The sequence below is a fragment of the Cyprinodon tularosa genome, unplaced genomic scaffold (assembly GCF_016077235.1).
Source record: "Cyprinodon tularosa strain WSP-4 unplaced genomic scaffold, ASM1607723v1 ctg105, whole genome shotgun sequence".
Lineage (NCBI taxonomy): Eukaryota > Metazoa > Chordata > Actinopteri > Cyprinodontiformes > Cyprinodontidae > Cyprinodon > Cyprinodon tularosa.
This window is the reverse complement of record NW_024037838.1, coordinates 375,128-393,395: the sequence shown is the minus strand read 5'-3', so window position 1 is coordinate 393,395 and position 18,268 is coordinate 375,128. Positions and strand designations below refer to the sequence as shown.

Genomic DNA, 18,268 nt, shown 5'->3' with positions numbered 1-18,268 from the left:
GAAAACAGTACACCTTTCTGTAAAGAAGGTTCAAGGAGAGAGGACATACTATAGTGTGGCAGAAGTCAGGCATTTCTTTCTCCCGGCTTGTAGTCATGAAGGGATACGGACAGTCTAACAAATGAAAACAGTCGTGAGACTCCTTCCCATCGGGAATGTCACTGTTACACACCCGAATCAGCTCAGGCTGTGTGCACGGAAACATGCACATGCAGATGAACTGGGGCCAGCGTGCACAGACATGTTTACGCTACAGACAGTGCCTCACATGCATATTCAAACCGATATGTCAGGCTCATGAGTCTGTGCGTGCTGACACATTTACATATGAGCACGGCTGTCGTGGTGCGGGGCCTGATTTGGGGTGACAGGTCTTATGCCACTGCCCCTGGGTTGGCATGGAAGGGCGGAGCCACAACGTGACAGAGATCAGGGCAGAGAGATGCCTTTCATTCACCGTCAACCTCGGGTGACATGGCATTTTTCTTTCCTTGTCTCCGGTTTACTGGGGTCAGCAGCTATGTGGTAATATTTGACTTTATGCTCAAATGACTGTTTATGCTTTTACTGGAACTTTTTCCTGTTTTGCCTTACCACATTTATTAGACCAGCAATACTTTTGTAGCTTATTATTGGAGCTCATACAAGGAACTTTGGTAATTCTTTACCAGCTACAATAAAAGCTTTAGCATCTCATCTTCAGTTATTTAGCTAAAAAAAGTCAACTAAGAGATGTGCAACAATTAAGATAAATGAATAAATAAAAAAGCAAGATACACTTTTGGCTTAATATATCTCAAATAAATGTGTTATTAGATTGTAATTTACTCAGATACTTCATAAGGCAACAAAGGCATGATGGCAAACATAAATCCCTGCCTTTTGTAAGTTGTGAATAATCACTATAAATATCAGCTTCCTTTGTTCTACAGTAATACAATGAATGCAGCTTTTTTATTTTTGCTTTAAAAAGAAAATTAAAGAATCACTTTGTTCATTCATTGTTTGTGAAAAGATGGAGCTGCATTTGTTCTGCTTCTGCTTTTTCACCTTCAGTTTAATAATCGGCTTCCACATTACTGCCAATATTAGCAACACTGCAGCATGTCATGCAAATAAAAAAGGTACCGTATGGGCGTCTGGTCAAGGGTGAATGAAAAACACATTTTGAATTGGTTTGCAGAATGTGAATAATCTCTATGGTTTGCGTTATAATACAGTTAAGAAAAAAAATCTCCTTTTTAGTAGGTAAAATTATTTTTTTGGGGTAGAGAACATTGTACCGTCATGTTAGGGGAATTTCAATATGAACACCGATTGAATCGCTTAAAAAAAAAATTAAGATATTCAATGGCCTCATCAAGTAAAAATGGATACTACATGTAGGTGACCTTGTGCCATCATAGAACAAGCCTTCAAACTAATGTCTCAAAAAGTCACCCATTTTTGTTCTTTACATTTTTATGAAGATAAAATAATTTTTATGCGTTTGCAGGTAATTAAACTTCACACTATTATTGCAGGCAATAGTCAATTATTTCAGTGAAGGTTTAATTTACCTTTATATCCATTTAAGGGTGAAAATGGCACAAATTGCAGCTGTCTCAGAACGGCAGATGATAGTTTTATTAACGTGACACGTATTCATGAGCTTGTTCTGAGAAAGCTTTATTCCAGCGTAACACACCACTGAACACCACTGGAATCATTTCTACCTCTGGCCATCCAAATCTACAACTGCTCCATCACAACAAACCGTCTGATTGGATGGAAGAGAGCTTGGAATAATTAACATGGTCTTATTGTTTCTGTGAATCTGATTGAACCATATTATTTTTTTATATACTTGTATGCTTTTTCTTTACATTTCATGTTTTTCAGATGCACATCCAAACCGAACACCTATAACTACATACTTTCCTGAAGCCACGGACTTATTGAGTATTCTGATTTTGAAATTATTCTCCAATTGTCCATTTTTCTCAAATTTTAAAGAAGACACAATGTTCCTGCTGTCACAGCCAGGTACATTTACTGGGCACTAAATGCCTGAACAATTTAAAGGATTTTTTGACAGACAGAAAGCTTAGGGAAAATTTTACCAGGACTACTTTAAAAGAAAGACGATGATCTTGAAATAAACCATGAATACATTTGTGGTTTTAAGAATTCCTTGGCAATATAGGTCTGGACAGGACTTTATTTTGATTGTAATACACAATTTTAATTCAACAAAATTAGATTTTTTTGCTAATCATAGCATGTTTACCCCATAGGTTTGTTTAAATACTAATATTTCTAGAAATGTTATTTTTCTATGTGATATGTCATGTGATATTTAATTAGGCACCTGAGAAAAAAGTTTTGGCACTTCTGTAACAATGAAATCACAATTGCATCGATAACAATAGTTATTTTGTTTCAACTATATTTATTATACAAGTTTAATATCACATATAGATTTAGAGATTCTACTTGCAATGCCTTATCAACTAGTTTCCCTAGTACTCTTCAAAAAAAAGGTTAATTTTTGTTGTTGAATGCTTAAAAACAAAAATGACTTGCAGTTTTCTGCAGATTATGTTGAGACCAGATGAGTCTCCATAAGGAGATCTGTGCCACAGGGCTGCACATGGAGGAACGCACACGCCGGCATGGCTGTGAGCGCTCACGCCTGATTGGTCCAGCTGGGATGGCTACGGCCGGGTGATGTCCCCCTCGCTCTTTGTCACAGGCAGAGCTGAGCAGAACAGCCAGGTTCACAGACTTGGGCCGACACCCTGTCATCGCCTTGCCCGGCACACTCTGCTATGCACAAAAGGGCAAATTCCCCCCCGATACACACACATACATACAGTGTTATGCAGAAATTTGAAGAAAGCCAGGCTATGGAGCAGAAGACATTTTGGGCAAGGTTTCCTGTTTTTTTAATGTTTGTTTTCTACTTGAAGTAATGAGAGAAGGTCATGCCTTCTTTCAGTTCCACTCAAAATACCTCACCCCCCCCCCCCCCCCCCTTCTAGGCTGCACTGATATCTTCCTTAGTTCACTTTTGCTCTCAGCAATTAATTTCATCCAAGTGAAAAACTACAGGAGCCTACATGCGGGTGATTTCCCTCAGGCATAAAAAACAGCTGTTATCAAACAACTGATGAATTAGAAAAACTTAGAGAAATTACAACTGGAAACTTACAGGCCCATTTTAAATCTGCCATACATCAGTATAAAAAAAAAAAAAAAAGTTTTAACTGTTGAATATCTTCCAAACAATTACCAGCCTCTATGATTTGACTTGTCTTCCAGTCAGGTCTCTGTGCTCATCACAATGCAGAGCCTGCCCTTGTCAAGGTTTTCAATGACTTCAATAAAATCTCAGAATACTAAGGAATCCACATGCTGATATTATTTGACCTGCAGGATTTAACTTTAATTGCCATGGTATGTTACTGGAGTGACTAGAGAGCTGGGAAGAGAACATATTCAGATTATCAGATGCAACATTTGACAGGTTTTAATCCTATGTCAAGGGTTAAAGTATTTAATAGGATTAAGTGAAAATTTGTTTCTTCAATGGTGTCATCACAGGTCTTCCTAAAAAACAGCCAGCTTCAGCTGATCCAGAACACCGCTATCTGAGTCCTCACTAAGACCAAGAAAGTAGAGCACATCATCTTAGTTCTAGTGTCCTTATATTGGTTTTCCATATCTAATAAAATAGACTTTAAAATCCTTCTGTTGGCCTATAAATAAACACATAGCTTAGCAATAAAACACAAAAAAGGTTTATTGTTATATTAATCTTTTAGAACTTTCAGGTCTTGTGGTTCATGTCAAATCCACATCCTGACATCTGTTCTATTTAAACTTTTAACTGAAACGTATTTGATTCCAGTCTGCTATACAAATAAAATTGCATTACATTTAGATAAAGCAAAAAAGAGTCAAGCCAACAGAAGTTATTTTTAGCTGCTGTTCCATATACAACATGTTCTCCAGACACTAAGATGCTCTGGGGTCAAAGAGTGTTGTTTATAATGGGGACTTTATATGATTTCATACCACTGAGTCAGTTCACCTAGAGCTTTCCTGGAGCCATTGAAATTATATACAATGAATAATCAAAATAATTCTAAAGAGAATTTTTTTTTTTTTTTTTACAATTCTTCTGTTTCAATGTCAATGTTTAAATTTTTTTGTTTGCGTTTGATCTTTTTCCGTATCTGACTGCAAGAAATCTTTGAAAAATAACATAAAAAATCATAACAAATCATGAAAAAGACAGCCATGGATGAGTTCGAAAAGTTGCCAATTAGTGGTTGATATAATGTTTGGAAAGCTGGGCTTGGACATTGGCGCATAGCAAGTTTTCCAACGAAAACAGCAATAGTGATAACTTGATTTATCCACTGCTGAGGACAAAGTCAGAGCAGAGGAATTTAAAGGTAGCCAGACAGGGGCTAAACGATTTAGGAAAAAAAACAAAATTGCTTTTTTTTTTTTAAGTAGTATAGCTAATCAAATTTCTTTTGATTTTCCTTTTCACTAACAACAGGCATGTTTCACTTTTAGGTATTATTGTTTTCATGACCTTGAAGTCTTTCTTGTCCAGTGTTTATTGTCATTGACTTTACTGTTACTGCTGCGTGTGGAAGTGCTTATTTCTACTTGGATTCCTGGATTTGTGCTCTAACTGCATCTCTCTCTTCCATGCAGAATGTAAAATTGAGTGGCGATGCAATTTGAAAATTGTTTTTGGTTAAGTTGCAATTACATTACTGTATATTACAGACGCAATTAATTGCCAAACCCTTGGTGAGCCCAGTCTGTTTCTAATGACCACTGTGTTGATAAACCACAACTGACAAGACTTGTTATTGGAAATACTAGAAATGACAAATTCAGGTAGAATTTAGCATTAATACTGTAATGTGCAAAGGTTTGCTTTAGGACAGCCCTCTTAACAAAATCGATTTAAAAAGAGCCAGTTCTCTAACAATTTCCAAGTCTCACTTGGGTCAGCATAACCTTTCTGCAGTCCTTCAGGATGCCTAAATGATATGAGTTCGTTTTTCATTTCTTTGCAAATATAAGGTGCTTAAAAGAGACTTGAAACCAATGCAATGGATGTGATGTACGGAGGGGATGCCACAATAACAGTGTTGGCCAAGCTACTTAAAAAATGTAATGAGTCAAGCTTTGTTATCCTACATTAAATGAAGCTTCACTACACTGAAGCTGCCCACCAAATTATGTAGCAAGCTAAGCTATTCGCTTTGGCTACGTGGATTTTAATTTGGGCATTTTTAGTAACCTTGTAGATTTAAAATCTTAGTTGAAAAAACAGCATCTATATAAAGGGTATTTAACCCAGAATCTATTTTAAGTACATTTTTATAGCTAGAATTGGAAGTAAAGAAAGAAATATCTCAACTATTGTCTTTTAAGTTTTTTTCTTATATTGTTAATTACAGAAAAATCTTTTTCAATAACCTGATAGTGCTTGACTGTACATGAGTAAGCCCTAACTTTCCTCTGGGTGCTGTGACATTAGTACACCTAAAGACCAAAAGGTAGGATGCACTTATTCTTCCCTGTTACGTCACAGACACGTGATGTGTCTCCCAGGACAGCCCTGACCTGTGCTGTCCTTCCCTCTCAGACTCTGCTCCTGAAGTCCTGTTTAAGCAAAACAACATTCATACATGAGTGGGTTTGCATGACCACACAGCCTCAGGATGATCTGATTCCCTGACCACTGTTGTGCTAGCACATATGCACACTAGTGTAGCCTAGATGATAGCCTCATGGGCTGACGTTCTGAGATTCTGTATCTGAACACAAAAAAAGAAAGAACAGATTCACTTGACAGAAGTGCTTAATGCCTAACTTTAAATAGCTCTCTGCTGTTTCTGTTTTCCCCCCTTGTTCTGTGAGGTTTAGGTTCAGGCTTCTGCTGCACGTAATTGTCTTGAATCAGACGAGGTCTCGGGGGAACTGAGCCTTTCTAAGAGCCTAAGGACACACCGTTTACTTAAAGATTTACTGAAGTGAAGAGCTTGGTTGTTTAGAGAATGATAGTGATGACTATATGTGGGGATTGTAGGGAGCAGACAGTTTTTTTTACTGGATGTACACTCAGCTACATTTAACCTAATCTATCATCTCTGCATTTCTATGTATTTTATTCTCCAAATGAAATTTAAGTAATATTGAGCATTTTAGTATAAATGAATTATTTTTTAACCAAAATAAAAAAGAACAAGGTCAGATATTGTACTCTCTAAGCATCTAGGCAAACATGTTTCTATTTGATATTGGAGGATGTCTTTTTCCGGATGGATCATCAAAATAAGTGATCCTCCTAATTGTCAATCATTGTGGTGATATGTTTACGTAAGGCCATCCTACGTGCTCGTCGCTATTTTCTATTACCGGTGCTGAGTCTGACATAGTGGAAAAATTGCAATTCTTCATAAAGGAAAGTGAGCTTGTATGAGCGATGCAAACAGCAACTTTTAAACAGAGCGTGCATGAGGAGAAATGGGCTCCTGCATGCTCTCACCACATCTTTAATAGGCGTTCCCTCTCAGGAGCTTTTACAGGGTTGTGCATGTGCATTTTTTTTTAGAGGGTGGTTCTTTTGAAAAAAATTTCTAAAATCCTCACTATACCTTTAATGTTCTAATATTCGTCTTTTTAAGAAATGTCTTTTATTCCTTCATTGTGCTGAAATCTTTTCATAAAGATGGTGTTTTTATCCAACTTTGTTCAGCATGTAGCAGCTAGATGAAAGTTTTACTTTTCGTCCATTTCTGCTACTTCATTTTCCTCCCAAAGCTCGTCTTCTGTTTTCTGGTAAAGCAGTGGCCTTAATGTAAAAGAAAAGTGTGTGACAAAGTTCAGTCGTTTGATGCAGCAGCAGATCCATTTATGCATTTGTCATTACTTGGTTAGGAAGAAAAAAATCCTAGCACTATATATTACTACCACCGTGTATTTAGGTAGGCATGGGTGAATGCAGTAAGATGACTGGTTGTGTCACAACTGATGGACCTTAAGGATTATTACACAGTTAGCTTGACTGGATAAAAGTCAAAAGCTTCAGGTTTGGTTTAAAATGAGGCTTTACTCTGTCTACATGTTGCAGGCAGATGTAAATAGGCTGCTGTGTGGTCCCCAATGTAATTTGGAAGAACTAAAAAGGTTGCTGTGGCTCACTGGATGTCTCGCCTCAAAGGCAGCACAACAGATTCGCCCTGGAGGCATTAATGTATTTTTGGACCCAAACTTATCCCATCTAATTTTTTATGAGGGGTTTTGTGCCTAAAAATGCCATCAAAGTCTCTTTTGTTGCTTAAAAAATCTCCTTCGCTATTTTGTTTCTTCTCATTTTGCTTATTTGCATGTTGTGGTTGGGCAGCATCCAGACTGCTCCGATGACTAAAGCATTTTGGTTTCTTTCATCTAGGGATTTAAATCCATCATAAGTACGAGCTGAAAATATTTCCATGCAATCAGACCTGTCAGTTAACTTGGCAAGTCTGATTGGATGATTAAAGTTGCACAGGAACAAGCGTGGCCGCAGGGTAGAACATATTGCAGCTTTACGGCCCTTTTCATGCGCATTCTTTCCATCACCCGACCTCCTCCCTCCCTGCATCCTTAAACAGTTTTGCTGGAAATTTGATGGCTCGCTTCCGTTTACATTCAATCACCATCTGCCGGATTTGGCTGGAACTCTGAATCAATTCTTAATGTAGTTGGCAGATTTGCATTCGTTCGCCTGCTCTTTCTCTTTGTGTTTCCATTTCAGCGTTTTCTGTTTTTTCACATCTTTCACTTGACAGAAAAACTGATTCTCTTAAAGATAACCTGGCGGTTTCTCATGTAACAGTTTAACCTGTTTTCTCAGGTATTTTTTTTAAACTTTTTTAATGAAATTAAACTGTATGCCTTCTAAAAAGTTTTATGGCTTTTCACATAAGTTTTTCTATAAATCAGTCTTAACCTCATTGAGTCCTTTGTTTTGTGTTCCACCTGTCTTCCTTAGACATAAAACAATGCTATTTTAAGCATTTGAGGTGTATTTTATACATCACATATATAATTATATATATTTAAATATATTTATATATATATTAATTACATTTATATAAATATATTTAAGAGGATCAGTGACACTGTTAACTGGTTGACCTCACATTAACTGTAAATTTAGCATGGTGCTGAGGTTTACATATATATATATATATATATATATATATATATATATATATATATATATATATATATATATATATATATATATATATATATATATATACGGCTTTGTCAAGCTGCTGCCTACCTTTGTAAAGCAGGAAAAAGACTAATGCAAAGTGAATCCAGCAGAACTTATTATTGCCTACCTGGAATGGGTAACAATAGTTGAAGAAACCTTTGGCTCTTAAAATGGTATCGGCGCCCTATTTGTTGGTACTCACAGATACTGATTTTACCATTTTAGTAGATACCGATACTGGTATCAGTATCAGTGCAACAATAATATTAACTAATTTAGTGCCAATGGAATGTGTTTAAACTAATTCAAAATTTGAATTCAAGCTGTAAATGAAATGTTATTTGGAAAAGTAATATTTTGTTAGCTTATTTATTTAATGAGAAACCAATAATCATTAGTTACCTGTTTCATAACCTTCTGAGATCAAATGGAATGAGCATGTGAGGAAACACATAAATGTTAACGTTGTATTGGTGTATAAACCCTTAGTGAAATACAGCTTGTTTTAGCTTTATAAACAACAGCTCAAACATGTCAGTATAGTGTACCACTCAGTCCATCTTGTGAGCTAGTTTTACACAACAGTAAACACATGAAATGATCAAAACCAAAAAACTCAAATTATTTAGCTGGAAACTTGTTCCCTAACTTTACCAGAGCTCTGTTTTGGAAAAGGATGAGTTGTCTCCAGTATTCAGCAGCTTAGCATGTCAGGCCTGAAGCGGGGGTCCTTGTTCTCAGGTGCCCCTCTTCCCAGTTTCCGACTCTGAAATTTACCTGTAACTCAAAGAGAAATATTGCAGAATGTTCTGTTTTGCAGCAATTTCATTCTGAAATTTGCAACCACTTAGTCTTTGATCGGTCTGTTCTTCTATGACAGTGTCTCTACCATTGTGATCCTCAGTAGAGTCTCATAGCAAAAGAGACTGGAGCCCATTCCTATACTGGTCCCTAAACACTACAGTTACAGACCAACCCTTGATTTGCGCGTTCAAGCTGAGGCTCTGCCACATTAAGAGCCATCCTAAACCATGCAGAAGGTAGGACGAGTGGCTCGCTCTGCATCGGGTCAGACTTATTGGAATTTGGCAGCGGGTGTAACAGCAAACTACCTGCACTTAAATCTTAGTTCTACTGCTTTGATGTGTCTTTGTTAAGTTAAGGGAAACAAAAAAGACAGCATTAATTCCAAAAGGGAAGGTCCTAATTTAAATAGTTTTACTTGACTGTAAATGTATTTCTACGAAAGGAATGGAGGCTTGACTTCATGTCAGCCCAGGGGACAGCTTTTTATGTGTTTGTCTGGAATTCTCCTTTTGAACCTAGAGGTACGATCCAGAACTACTTTGGAAATGTGTGTAGCCTATGTTTACTTCCTGGTCCCTGATCCATCATGTGAGTTTCCCAGGGTTGCCAAAACAGAGTGCCTCATTTGTTATTTTATTTTTGAGAAAAAAGCAGCCGCCTGCAAACATGCAAGTCAGCTAGAGAAGAGAACCAGAAATTGTTTAAACAACACCTAAAAGCATCTTTCAAAAGTATTTGCATAAGAACTTACTTTGGCTGAATTGTCTTCACCGGTCATCTTGAATTTAGCTGCACTATGCTCTCATCTCTATTAATTAGGGGATCTGCTTAAAACTCTCTGAACAGGAGGAGGGTGAGGGCGCTATGGTTGTATTGTATTATTCCTTTAAGAAAGGCATCTTGTATTGTAGCCTATGAAGTAAAAGCAGAATTTGCATGGCCTTTGACAGAAAACTAAAAAGGATTCATCAGGTGGTCGTTTACCGCGATAATGATGCAAAAATCTGTCCAAATTGATATGAAATATTTTTATTTGTTCATAAAAGCTATATACATTTAAATTAACCTGAATACGAAATAATTAACATCTCTATCCTAAATGGCAAAAAAACCCTCTTCAATTCATCCGTTATAAAGAGAGATTAATCTGTTAATTAAAGTGACCTAAAAGCTGAGTCTACTTCTTCAATTTTCTTCCCGATTTTGTCAAGGGTTTGTTCTGGAGTTGGACCCAGATGCAGACAGGCAGGCAGAAGCTACAAGGTGAGTTAAAGTTAAAGTAAGTAACAGTAAAAAATGAGTAAAAAAATGACAAAAAAACCCAAAACAAAAGTCAAAGGTATCTAAATCATGAGAGATTTATGGAAATGTGCAATTCTATTTAGTATGGTTAACTCTTAAACTACCTTATCTCACTGATTTCACAGAAACTGAACATATTTTTCAAATCTAAAAATGGTTAATCGTGGAGTAATTTTTTAAATAATTTTTATTTTTTTACCCATTTAATCCAGATGTTCCAAAAGTACTCATGACAACCTGATTGTTAATCATTGATGAGAGCTAAAATAAAATGTATGCCTATTAGCTGTATCTGCTTACTCTTCTATAACCTTGATATTTATAGCAAACTGAATCCAAGAGGCTCTTTGTCAAACTAACATCTGCCTTATCTTAGACTATTGCTTATGACAAACCTTGGCCTCTCTTTCAGTCATAATATTCACTCGGCCTGCTTTGCTCCTTTAAGGCAAAAACAGCGACAGTGAAGTCTAAGATGCTGTCAGATGAACGTGAAGCATCGCTAATGGATGGTGTGGCCTGACACAGATTTATTACCAAGATATTAAAGTATAATTGCTTGGGAGATCCTTGTCCTGTGTTGTTAGTGTCATGACTCCCATAAATATGAACGACATCCCGTACATTTTTTTTTTTTAAATGAAGGGGTTCAGGGCCTCAGTCTGCCATTGTGTTTGTGTGTTTTTGAGCATGAGATTTACTCAAATGGAAGGATGCTTCAGTGTATCCTTAAATAAGTTAGTTTTCCAGTGTGAACCAGTGAATTATTTCCTCAAGCCATGAAACATAAAAGTGTTTTTTTCACATATAAAAGTAAACTTAAAAAGGAGACCATTGTTCAGGGTCGAACCATAAATTATAGCGGTCAGAAAAGTACACCAAATGTTTAAGTCATTTGGGTACACAACTAATGTAGGTAATATGCTAACAATATAGGAGACATGAAGTCTTATATAATAAAATAATGGAACTTTATTGATCTCACAAATGTACCTCTTCATCTAACCCGTCCCCATGTTGAGCAGTGGGCTGCCATCGTGTGGCATCCGGGGAGCAGTGTGGGGTTAAGGGTCTTGCTCAGAGACCCAGAGTGGCAGTCTGTGGGAGTGGGGCTCAAACTCATAACTTTAGGATTCCAAGCTCTATGCCCAAATTTTCATCTTTATAGCAGGCTCACCCAAGCAGCTTAATATAACATCCACTTCTCAACCATGTATATTTTCTACCAAGTCATCCCTCTTTTCAAACACTTCATTCTCCTTATCCCTTTTCAACAGTTCTTCTTCTCCGACTCACCCCACTTTATAATCCCATTTATCTCTCTAGATCTCACTTATGACTCCTTTTCCAATTTTCACCCCTACTGTACCCCTTAATAGAGTCATACAAGTATCCACATTAAGATGTTTGAACATAAAGATGACCCTGAAAAAAGTTGGAACCCTTATATGTGTTGTACTGCTAAGGCTGATGTTAGGCACAATAATGCTGCCCCAAAAGTAAAGGAGGTAGAAGAAGAGCAGGGTAAATCGCATCCACTACATCACTTTTTTTTAAATATATTTCTTACTTTTCTCATTCCTCTTTACAAACCTCCTTCAGTGCTTTTCATTCCACTCATTCTTCTTGAAGGCCTCTTTTTACTGTCCTTAGTTCTCTTAACAGCTCCTTCTTCTGCCACTTATCCTCTTCAACAAATGGAATTTTTTTATAGTTTAAAGATGTCACAACATATCTGCAGCAAATGACCTAAACTGTGGCTGACAGTGGCCTTGGCCTGTATAGTACACGGTCCCTTTCGTAGCAGCATGTGTGCGAAAGGAAGAAGAGACGACACTGGAGTTGGCGCTCAATCCTCCAAAATGTCTGGTTTTAAACTGCTGCATGCCACAGGGCGAAAGCCAAATTTCATTATGTAATGCTAATTAATTTCTGCAGTAAGTCACGCTTGTTTTTAAGTGATTGACTCATAGTCACGCCCTTTAGAGATAAAGCATCATGACTTCATGAATCGTGATGCTCTAAGTGCCAATTTCACGCTAGCTGCGGTGTAATAGAAAATATCAGGTGTCAAGAAGGAGGCGGCTTTAATGGGACAGCTGTTATTCAATAAGTCATTAGTGTTGTTGCATTCTATTACATCCTCAGGGACCTGTTTGTGATTTATGTTTGATTGAAACCGTACAAAGTCTGTTTTCCAGGAGTGGGGTAAGTCCTAACAATGCTGGGAGACTAAATTCAGTTGGCATGTCAGTTTAGACAACAGCTTTTATGATGCATCCATGCTTCTGTACAATATTCTCTCATGTTTACTCCCCTCTCCCACTTTTACCTATATAGATTTTAACTATGGATTTCCCGTGCCTCTTATCAGAGGTCAATCCAGCTGAAGGCTTCTCATCTCTAGTTAGTCATAAATCCCAACTCTAATCAGTTCATCTTTGCGTCAGCTGTCAGGAAAGTTCCCTTGAGCAAAACAAATCAGTCTCATCGATATGTGAAAGAATCATGCATTTCTGGGAGCATGTGTTGCAACTGACCCTTATGTAGAAGTCAATTAATTTTGCCCTGCAGAAGATTGCTTCACATCAGCACTGTAACACACTGAAGGCATAACAAAATCCTGTTTAAAGCATTGCACTGAAGTTTCTCAAGTAAAACAAAACAATGAAAAATGTCTCCGCTGACTGCAAAGATTATTACTTAAGCTTGTTTTAAAAAATAAAGTTTTTTTTTTCAGTAGACTTAAATCTCTATATGTTTTTCTAAAGATTTAGACTAAACTTTCTAAAATCTATTTGAGCAAGGTGCCATTTGCCTATAAGGCATAATTCTTGTAAGAACCAGCACCATTCAGGATAATAAAACAATGAGTATACATAATTTTTTCTTTATTTATCTTTTAATGAAGTTTGCATGTTCTTCCAATGATGCAGGGATTCTCCTCAGGTGTTCTGGCTTCCTTCCTCAGTCTAAAAATAATGTATCGGTTAATTGACGAGATGTACCTTACTTTTTGCCCATAGACTGCTGTACATAGGTACCAGCCCCCCGTGAGCCTGATGGGGAAAAAAGATGGATGGATTTCTTTTTCTTTTACTGTCTGAGGGGAAATTGGCTTCAGGAAGTAATGCAGAACAGCAGAGAAACTTGTAAATTGAGATGTTAATTGATAAAAAGAGGAAATCTGTTCCTTTAGTTTGAACAGTTGATCTAAGCCAAATAAGCCTTTAACTACACTCTGAGTCTGTCTGCCTTTATTACTTTAGAAGTGTGTTGCTTTAGGGTGTGTCACGCCGTTTGTTTCACATTGTTTAATCACAGTGAGATTTTGTAGACAACCCTTAGGGGATAATTCATGCTAGAATTTGGCATATTCCCTTGATGTTCGATTAAGAGACTACAGAGTTAAGCTTAGCTATGTAAACAGAACAATAGGGAATTTTTATACTTGTTTTTTCAATATTTGAAAAAAGTAGAGGTTTTGGAGAGGGGGATGGGAGGAAAGAAGAGTAGGAAGGGTGGGAGTGTTTGGGGGTTTGAGCGACCGTAAAGGAAAATAAAAAAGATGGGGGATGGGACAGTACTGGATCTCCTACTAGATATTGCACCACTGTAATGATGTGTTCTTGCTCTATGTCTCTGCCCTGATGCTCCCAGTCTATGAAAGGGAAGTTGTACGAGTGGTTTGTCTGTACTTGGTGCCACAGGCAGAAACAGGGAGCCTCATTCATGCACTTTCTCATTTCGCCAAATTAGACTGTGCGTGCCATGTTGAACTCTATTTGCATTTTTTATCCATACTGTTTGCTTTCTAAATGATTCCTTACAGCTGTAGATGCAGGATTTTTCTCGGGAGCTAATGTGGGCATTATCAGCACACTTAAAGGCATTATTAAGCAAAAAGGCAATATCAGCAAACATACAGGATGCTTGATTTTATTTTTTTTTTACTTTGTGGTTTATCTCAATTTATTCCATAATTCTATATTGATCCATTGAAGGAAAAGGGTTGTAGGTCATCATTGAAAGACAGAACGATGCCTTTTCTCCCGTCCTCTGGTAAGGGGCAGGGAAACTCCGACTCACTTTCATGAATGCATTACCCTTGTGATCTCTTTATTTCAAGCAGGCCTTAAGGGTTGTTATTTAAGAACCTAACTCCAATTCTTGACCCAAAAGCATAGCTTTTGTTTTCCGCTCTTACAAATGCTGAAGTGCTGCAGAATAACAAGAGGGTTTGAAAAAATGCATCGAAGCTATCCTGTAAGACATCTCCCATCACTGCTCTGCTTTTTGTATCAATCAGTCTTTTAGACAGCAGAATGGCCCCTACAGTATGGACGGAGGCTGCAAGTTGCAGCTGCTGGACACACTAAATAGAAGCAGGGAGCATCACTGCCTGTTCTCGTGTTATCTTCTACACACACTCTGACCTAAACATGTGCATGGACATACGCAGAAAGACACAGAAGGAGCGTGCTACTTCTCTCTGTTTGTCTGACGTTTTTGCTTTGCTTTAGTAGCCAGACCAATGCCATTTAAATCTTTCGCATCAATGCACTTAATGCAAATCCAGCTGCATAAGTGGGCTACCAAACTCCTTTACTGACACACAGCCGAGGAAAATAAATGTATGCATTTCATTTTAGCCTCATTTATCATCTCACCAATGTTTATAACGGATAAATTAAAGCAGCTGTCACGGGTGCAGCCTTGTGAAGACTGCTGTCATTATATTATTGATTTTTTTTTTTTTTACCTGAAATCAGATTATTTTTTAACATTAATCACTACAATGGATTATCATATCAAATGTATGATCCTCTAGAATGCTGACATGATTTGTCCCTGCTGAAAATTACTCTTAAAATGGACACAGAGGTAGTAAGATTAGAACATGTTTATAATTATTTAGTCATTTAGTTAGTAATTAGGATTGATAGTTACTGGTAAAATCAAATTCCTTAAAAAAATGATTAATCACAGTTAAATTATGATTATTAATGCGGGTTAATCACTTTTTTGGGGTTTTAATTTGATTTTTTTTCTTCCTAACAGATAAACGGATCTTTTTGAAAACAGTTTTATATAATTTTGCCTTTACTTAGTAATGAGATGTGATCTAAAGCATTTAATTTTGATGGCAGTAAAAAAATGTCAAGGGGCAAAAAAAAAAAGGATCATAATATTGGGTCTCACCATTAATTTCTGATTTGCATAAAGAGCCACACAGAATAATAAAATAGTAAACAACAAACAATTTTTTTCTTATTTTTGATTTTATCAATAAAAAGAAAAACCTGATTTTATTTTTTAAAGTCTGATTTAAAGATATGGTTCAATTGTTCATCTTACTTCCTTTTGCATGACTTTTCTCCTAAAACATTCAATCTATGCTGCAGATAATAGAAAACCCAATCCGCCACTATGATGAAGACTCATCAAGGTGAAAGTGTTGTATGATTTGTTGGATATTATTAGTGAGGTAATGTGGTCTCGGAAGACATAGGATGAGAGACAGGCGGCGGGCGTTGCTCATCCAGGTGTGTGATATTTAGCAGCAGCAGTCGCCTCAGGAACAGATCTGTCAAAGAAGGGAACACACGCTGTAATGGAAGACTGGCCACATCCCTGGAGAATGGGAGTAAGTGCAAAAGAAAAACACACATGTACAGTAGTCTGAGCAGAATTCAGAGGTTCGGGCGCAGACACATACATTCCCTCAGCCTTCTAAACCTGTCACCAACAGCAAAGGTGCTCTGCCAACACACACATACGCAATCTATCTATGCCTGAGGAAACAACATGAAAAATCTAATTCTGAGTCACTCAGTCTGACTCATGCATAAATATGCAAATGCACGAATATTTACCGAACGGCTATAATGATATGTTCGCTAGCAGTTATGCTCAACTTGATTAACAGGACATGAATTGTATTTCCTGCTAATTTAATAGATCAGACATACTGTCTTCGTTCATGCAGAAAGTTCCTTTTGTTTTACTCCTTCATCCTTCAGCTCCCTTACTCCCCTATCCCCCCTCCATCCTAATCTAATGAGTCTGAGCTTGCAGGTGAGAGACAGCCTAAGGAGATTGCTTCAGTGTGCATGGATGTGTGTATTTTCGTGTAGGAGCTAAGGCACATGTTCTGCGCAGGGAGTTGCACGAGTGTCCGTTCACCTCACATTTCTTGTCTCCTTCATACTAATTACAGATGAGAATCTAATCTAAAACTCAAATGAGACCTGTTTTTATTAGAAAATATGGCATGAAGTGCCCCATGCCTGATGAAGACGCATAAAAGAAAACTCATCCAGCAATCTACAAGCTTTATCTACGATATGACCCGAACAGATTGCCTAAGTAATGACAGCAACTTTCCTCTAAACTACAAATATTTAACAGCCGAAATGTTTGCTCACTCATGATCCCCTGCATGCTGCAGCCACATGTTTGAGTATGATAATTAAGATGTGAATGTGGTCTCCGCTCACCCGCTGTTTATTAAATGGCTCCATACTGCACACAAACATCATCAAGGACTGCCTAGTTCTAGTTATTTCTGAAATAAAGGATTTAATCATTTCCACATGCACGCCATGGGAATAGTTTAATCAGCCACTGAACTCTCATAAAACATGCATGTTGTTTCATACTGTTAAAGTAACCAAACTAATATATAAACTGACTAACGACAAACGTTTAATGATCAAATTACTTCACGTATCAGCATAATGAAGGCTATAATTAAACCTAATAGACAACTGTATTTAAATTTCCTAACAAACACAGATTGGAGAAAACATTCTCAATTTCCGTCTTTATCAATAGGTAATCATGCGACAAAACTTGGTCTGCTTATTTGAAATGAGCAAATGCTTTTATTTATAGAATTGAGAGCTCAATAGCAGAAGTGTGACGTGTGGTTGCAGGAAAAACAATGACTTTAAGTGACTTTAAGCAAACAGCCACCAGCTATTTTATTTGCTCCACAGTGCTAGCACCAACTTGAAACCTGTTTTGCATCCAGAGCTGCCTGCAATATTTGTGGCATAGATTTGACACGATGCCAGGCACACACTTTAGAGATTTTGTTGACATGATAGCATTGAATGGTTGCTGCAGATTTGTTGGCTGCCATCCATACTTATAACATCCATTTTAACCACACCCCAAAATGCTCTATTGAATTGAGTTCTGGTTACTGTTGATACTATTCGAGTCTAGTGACTTCATTCTCATGTCACGAGAAACCGATTTGATATGATTTGAGTTTTGTGACATGGCGCATTATCTTGCTAAAAGTAGCCATTAGGTGATGGGTACTCTGTGGTCATAAAAAGACATGGGAAGGGTCAGTAAGGCTGAATAATGCTCAACTAGCACTAATGGGGCTAAAGTGCCAGGAAAATCCCCCTACCGCAATGTTCCCAGACCATTATACCACCAGCAGATTGATCGTTAACACAAGGCAGGATGGGTCCATGGTTCATCTGTGTTAATATCAGAGTTTGACTCCACAACTTATTGTCTGCTGTAAATGAGACTCTTCTCAGTTTCTGTAATGTTTCCAATTTTGAATACCTATATGGCCTCATTTTCTTAGCTGATATAATTGGCATCCAGTGTGGCCTTCTGTTTTTGTAGCTCATCTGCTTCATGATAAGCCATCCTCTTCATTTTTAGATTGTATTTTGCATATTCAGGTTTTCAAGTTTTTGAGCAGTTTAACTTTCCAGTTAAGTATGGAAATAGATCAAATTAGCCTGCCCATTGTGCTCTGAAATCAATGAGGGATTTTTATTTCTGCACCACCACAGCATGGATACACTCCATCATTTTTTGTAAATCGTAGAGATAGAAAATTCAGTA

At 37.3% G+C, this 18,268-nt stretch overlaps 1 protein-coding gene across 2 annotated transcripts in view; it reads left to right on the top strand.

The window, feature by feature from the left end:
• gjc1 (gap junction protein gamma 1) overlaps positions 1–18,268 on the top strand; it is a 50,062-nt gene that overhangs the window by 10,028 nt on the left and 21,766 nt on the right. The window contains exon 2 of one of the 2 annotated variants that reach the window (XM_038284247.1): positions 10,300–10,351. The exons of the other annotated variant lie outside the window; for it this stretch is intronic. The gene's annotated coding sequence lies outside the window, so the exon portion shown is untranslated. The remainder of the gene's footprint in view (positions 1–10,299; positions 10,352–18,268) is intronic. 2 annotated transcript variants of the gene reach the window in all.